Source organism: Sinocyclocheilus anshuiensis, unplaced genomic scaffold (genome assembly GCF_001515605.1).
Source record: "Sinocyclocheilus anshuiensis isolate Anshui unplaced genomic scaffold, SAMN03320099.WGS_v1.1 scaffold1452, whole genome shotgun sequence".
NCBI classification, from domain to species: Eukaryota; Metazoa; Chordata; class Actinopteri; order Cypriniformes; family Cyprinidae; genus Sinocyclocheilus; species Sinocyclocheilus anshuiensis.
The window spans coordinates 813,337-820,019 of NW_015544231.1; the positions used below are offsets into that span (position 1 = coordinate 813,337).

Sequence of the window (6,683 nt, forward strand, 5' to 3'; positions counted from 1 at the left end):
CACCACATAGAATAACGCTGCGCATTTCAAGGCACTTCAGTGGACCTTAATGTTACCCGTTTTGTCAATGTTAAAAAACTTTTGAATATATCAATAAGGAAGTACGACAGGCTTTTACTCAAGTCTTTACCACTTTATTAAAATTAAGCAAAACAAAACACAAATGTTTACTTTCACAAGCTGTCTCATATAGGCTTGTAGGAAGCTGTCTCTTGCTCAATTAGGTAACAAAAACTGTGGGGAAACGACACCTCTGGCCATTCCGTTGGGTCGTTTGTCCAGTCACCTCATTCTACTGCTTCCTTCCTTTATACAGAAATGGAGAGCTACTAGGGCCACCTAATGGTCCGGAAGAACATAGCACGCCAAAAGAATACAAAATGAACCCCTCCGCCCACACAGCTATGACATGACACCGATCAAGTCTATCGGTGCGTTCCAAACGGGATATAATCGCCCTCCGAAGGGCACTTCGGAGTGAAAACAGTCATGGCTACCATACTGAAGGGTCGTTACAAACCGAAGAGCTCAAAACTGGCCACTTCAAAGGGCCCTTCGGAATGAAGGATTTCGAAGAGGATTGTTTGTAGCACAGCAAGAAACCATGTGGAGTTCAAACTGAGTCTCTCCCTCATTCTACTGCTTCCTTCCTTTATACAGAAATGGAGAGCTACTAGGGCCACCTAATGGTCCGGAAGAACATAGCACGCCAAAAGAATACAAAATGAACCTTGTGACAGGCTATGACTGTTACAGTGTGGGCACGTGATGATGACGCAGAAGGGCACTTCAAGAAACAGTTGTTTGGTCCCCTACACCCTTCAACCCTTTCGAAGCTCTCACTCCGGAGGGTAAACCCTTTGAAGGGATTAGAGCATAGGGATGAGCCCTTCCGAATGGAACGCAGGGTATATCCTGTAAATCGAATCAACGTTAACGTCGTACGTCATCAGTGCACGTGTGATGTGCGCATGCGCAGAACAGAATCCCGGATGTTGACAAACACTCTTCTTCTCTTGTGACACTGACAGAGAGGACGCTGGCACGCGCGAGCAGTGACGTGGATTTTTATCCGTTGCAGTGCGAGATCACAGATCAGGAAAAACGAGCACAGGCGAAGCGGTTTTGCCCGGAAGATGGCGGCAGGATCACGAGGAACGAAGTGGGGCGTCATGGCGAAGGAAAGACGCCGTGGCGGGGTTGGGCTATACATTATAGGGAAACATAATACTGGTCTATGTAATGTTTGTTTAACAGAGGAATCAGTGGAACACGTTATGATGGTATGTACAGCATATGAAAGAGAAAGGGATCGACTTAAAGATGAATTACAATCCTTAGGAGTTAAAGAATTTTCATTAAGTAGTATCCTGAATGATGGTCCAAATGCAGGAAAACAAATAAGTGCAGTCATGAGATTTCTTAAGAATTGTGGAATAATGAACAGAATTTAAGATTTAGGTGAGTACATTCTCTTCACACTCCATCACAGTAGGTGGCGGTATGCACCTATGAAGTTGGTTCGCAACCCGCCATAAAACCAAAAGAAGAAGAAGAAGAAGAAGACAGAGAGGACAGAAAGAGGAAAGAAAGCTTCGTGCTTCATCTGACTGGTTTAAAGGCGACAGAAAACGGTGAGCTGCTCGTTTGTTTGTCTGTGTTAAAGGACTGCGTCTAGTTAGTGCGTCACATCAGACTGATGGCGTGCCGCGTTCTGTTCAGTAGTGATGGGAGAAACGAACCTTCTTGAATGATTCAGTGTTTCGAAGCGCTCCACACACTAGTGACGCCTGCTGGCCAAAAGTGTGTAAATGCAACAAAAACTCAGGCTAAAACATGCACGAAAACAGCTTTTAAAAGCCCATTGCAAATGATTTCCTGAAACTATAATACATTAAATGTAATAAAAATAGTAAAATACCATTAAATATGAAGTCTATGTATAATATGTGGTTTTTAAAACACTTTATATTAATTTGCAGGGCTTGTTTGTTAGTGTTAATGGACAGCTTCTATATAAAGGCCAGTAAGAGACTAGTAACTACTTCTCATCCTTTTAATTACACAAATGTCTCCTTAAAAATGTCTACAAATTGATGAAAGTGATCTGAGATCAGGAGAAACCAGACGCTGTTTCAATGTTTCACCGCTGGGGGGTCGATCTCGCTTGATTCACGGGTTCACAGAGATCATAGCAAACGCTTCGAAACAGTTATGGCGTAATGAAGCGTTTTTACTGAAATCACAGACTTTGGCAGTTTGAAACCACTGTTTGGAAACAAATGATTCAGAAAAGTTTCGAAGCTTCAGGAAGCAGTGCTTCAAAAGCGCCCCTCACTATCAGTCCATAACACACCTGATGAAGAGAGAGACTGTGTGTGTCTGACTGAAAACATATCTCTGAGTATCACACTCTTTATTACCGTTCATACCATAGACTATAAAAACTGTGTAGACGACGTGTCTTTAGTTCCTTACACTGTACAAAAACAAAGCCGAAACATCCCAGAAACAGTGTTGGGCTCTACTGGTTACTCCTTTCAAAAGTAATATTATTACATTACTTATTATTCTCTGGCTACTGCAATTAGTTACACTACTAGTTACATTACTTTTCTTTTTCCCACAAAATTCTTCTAAAATGTTACTAACAATATATTTCTTATTTCACCAAAATCCACACTGGATCGCAGTCAGAAGTTATTACAAACGCTCAGCGGTGATTGATAGTGACTTTTAAGTAAAAGTGCTGTATTATTCTCATTAATTGTGCAGCTTGAAACTAATTGCAGCTATAATTTCTCTGTTACCCATATATGATTTTATTTCATGATGTATTTTATCAAAATAAATCACAAAAGTTCATAAGAAAATGTTTCGTTTTCCAAAAAGATTTTTAAATATAGTAACAATTTATATCAGGATCAGCCGTGTAATACCAACTGTAATATTATTACTGAAATCTTATTAGTTATTAGTTACACTACTAGTTACTGCAAAGTTACTAGTATTAGTTACTAGTAACTAGTTCCTGCCCAACACTGCCATCTTGCTCTAATGACGTCATGTGGAGTGATTGTGGGTGGAGTCACAGGATTAAGCCCCACCCACACAATCAGGATGCCACGCCCGTTTTTATCATCAAATAACTAACTAGAAGCACCACCTAAAGGGCTACCTAAAGTAATGAAACCATCTTTGGGGAAAATGTGTTTGAAGTGTAATTTGATTCTTTAGTTTGTCTCAGGTTGCAATGATTTGCATGGAGTAAGATCTATGCTGCAGTGGGGGCGATCGAAATGCATTGGCTTCACTGTTCAGGACATGTGTGGCGCGCTTGATTAATACTGATAATAATAACTCGTAATGCTAAGTAATTAAGTGAGGTGTGAATATCACAGCTGCAATGGGCCGGATCTTCCTGGATCACGGTGCTAAAAAGGTGCTAAAGTCTGATTTTGTGGTGGCTGTGCTTTAAAATGAAATTATTATAATATTAATTCGAGTGATGGATTCTGAAAGTCTGACAGTAATCGGTGTTGAGTGCGACTGAAAGATTAACCCTGACTGCTTTACATGTTTCAAAATTATTAACAGTTTAAAACATTAATTAGAAATGTAGAAAAGTAATCAAAAAGTAATCAAATGTAATCAGTTACAGTACTTTAATAAAGTAATTAAAATAGTTACACTATTTTTACACTACAAATTTGTATAATGACATGGGTATGACACAGGTATTACAAGGCGAAGGTGACTTATGAGAACATTACCCCATGTCCCGATATTTCAAAACGCTTATAAATCATACAGAGTGAGTTTTTTTGAGAACTACACAAAACGCGACTCGACGCCGATTGGACTATTTAGAGGCAAAACAAACAGTGAAAGCTAGCGTAACACTGTGGTTGAATGTGAAAAAAAAAAATCCCTCCCGTTCACGCTTTGGTGGTGCGTCGCCCAATCGCCCTAATGGAGAAACCGCCGATGTCAGCTGTAAGAACTGCAGCAGTAAGCTGGGCTGGATCTACGAGTTTGCCACCGAGGACAGCCAGCGCTATAAGGAGGGCCGTGTGATCCTGGAGAGAGCGCTGGTGCGCGAGAGAGACGGTTTGGACGATCATGTCCCTTCAGACGCGACCTGAGCCCCAGACTTCTGCTCACTACAGACTCACAACACGAGCCCTGACCCCAGACCAGAGCCAGAGCAGGGCTGTTACACTCAACTACAGTTAAATTCAGACAGACACTTTGTTAATCTCAAGTAAAATATACAAAACTTTAACTTCATTTAGGCAGCATTTTTCCACCTCTGACCGGGACCCGTATCTGAGCTTATGCCAGAAGACATCAGAATGCTCCTTGAAGGTTTTGCACATTTCACTTAATATTTAAAGCCTTTAGTTAAAAATATTTCCTTTTCTTCTTCAGTAAATGTATTCTTTGTAATGATTTGATCTCAATAAAAGTTAGATTTATTTTAATGCTTATTCAGTGTTAATGAATAATTTTCATTTAGTAAAATATATGCTTTCAAACTATATATCACACTTGAATCATTTACAACATCCATTATGTTTTTATTTTTGTGATAAATATGCATTAAACAAACACAAAAAAATCATTCAAAGCTGAAGTCTCTCAGAGATTGTTCTCCATCACATCACATCACATTACAGAATCCAGTATCAGTGTAAATGTCAAACAGTATTAACACCATGACTGATACGATGAACTCATGCAAGGCCTGACGAGTCTTACCAAGCTAAAACTGCACTCATGATTAAAAGCAAACCCTAGTCTTTGACTACAAAAGAAGTAATTCTAAAAACCAATTATTTGAAATGAAGTCAGGACTAAATGAGAACAATATAAGATGTGATCCCAGTGGGTCATTTGTAGTAGTTTCTGCAGGTTCAGCTCTCCATGTGAAACAGTGAGGCAAACAACAACAAAACAGCAAAAGAGTCTAATCCAGTTTATTCAACAATATAAACACTTCAAGATGAGGAAAAAAAGAAGTAAATATAAACTCTGTTTATATTTAAGTTAAACTAAATACTGTTCTTTTCAGTTCGGTCAGTGAGCAAACAGCTAGGAAATTTAAGATGATGACTTGAAAGATGACATGAAATAAAGGTTTCTTCATAAAATTGTTAAAAAATATTAAGTTTTTTTAAATGTCAACTGTGGTTTGTGACTTTGAGAAATAAATACATTTCAAGAGTCGATCAGGCGTGAGTGACGTGACTATGCTAAAATTTGAATATTCAAATGAGAAAACAAGTGTTTTTTTTCACCTCAGCTAACTACGGGAGTCAAAAAAGAGTATCTGATTTCTTTAAAAATGAGAAAAAGTTAAATTAAAAATGAAGTCTGATAACTGAAGAACTGTTGATGATGGTCTGACTCCCAGCAGCATGAATCAGCATGGATTCGCAAATGAGAGGGATATCCATGTGAACGCTAACAGCAGCAGGACTATCGAAAATTAACCATGGTTTTACTACAGTAATCATCAATAACCATGGTTTAACTATGGTTTTGTGGTAATATGCTCATGCATTTAGTTAATTGAGGGAGCGCTTGTTGATGGATCGTGCCCCGTTTGCGAGGCACTTCCCATCAGCACGTTGTGCTCGCAGCTAGGGTTCTTCGTCAAAAGGCCGAGGATATTAGGAAGAAGCAGAGGATATTATTGAAGAGGATCGTGCAGAACCTGTGCAAGCACGGCTTTTAATGGTAGGCCTATGTTTTTTATTTATTGTTGTCTCATACTTTTAGATATGCTGTTATTTGTAAATGCTACTGCTTATGTTAGCTTTTAATATACGGTTTTAAAGCAGCGCAGCATGGCCTCGCCCCCTTTGCTGCCTTTTCCCGAGGGCGGGGTTTATCCGGGGTTGTGATGTCACGAACCCGGGAAGTAACTCGTTGTAGTCCCTACCAGCCTTTTTTGTAGGCATTAAACTGCCAGAATTTTAAAAGACGATATCTCCGTTTGCATTGAACTTTCAGCTTCGTAACTTTGCAGATATTGTTTATGCTCAAACAGCAACATTACACTAACTAACGTTAAAAAAGTGAAATCAACCACCCCTTTAAATAAAGATTTTAAACACACACACACTCACACACACACTCTCTCACACACACACACACACACACACACACTCTCACACACACACATTTTAAGTGTATCCCGTGTATTCATGTTTCTGGGCTAAGCCCCAGATATCTACTCACCCTAGAACCACCCTTGAAGTTAAATAAGTCTATTAATACTACGATTTTACTCAAATCTCACTTCAAACCACCATCAAGTGCTTGTAATAACTTCCGATTGTGATCTAATGATCCAGAATCCACTAGCGCTTAAACACAATGAGTGGTATTATCAGAAGTGAGCTCACAATTGAGAAGGAGACTACGTTTAGAACTAGGCCTAGTAGTAAGTTCAATAGTACTCACACTGTGTGGGGTTACTGGTGATCTCTTGGGTTTATGAGGGCAGGCTGCATTGTGATGGTTTTCCTCACTACAGTAATTGCACAGGTTCTCTCGTTGGCGCCAATCTCTTTCCTCGGAGGAGAGGTGAGTATGAATGGGCTCGGCTGACTCTGAACGTATCTGGGTCTGTTTTAGGCTGGTTGGAAATGCATTCCTTCCTCGCCTCCTCACAG

At 39.7% G+C, this 6,683-nt stretch overlaps 1 long non-coding RNA gene across 1 annotated transcript; it reads right to left on the minus strand.

Annotated features, from left to right (window-relative positions):
* Positions 1-1,129: 1,129 nt before the first annotated feature.
* Positions 1,130-6,482, minus strand: LOC107697510 (uncharacterized). The gene is made up of 3 exons (XR_001635202.1): positions 6,472-6,482; positions 3,431-3,434; positions 1,130-1,205 (listed from the first exon to the last, which is right to left on the minus strand). It is a non-coding gene; the product is annotated as an uncharacterized LOC107697510 (long non-coding RNA).
* Between the last annotated feature and the right edge of the window lie 201 nt (positions 6,483-6,683).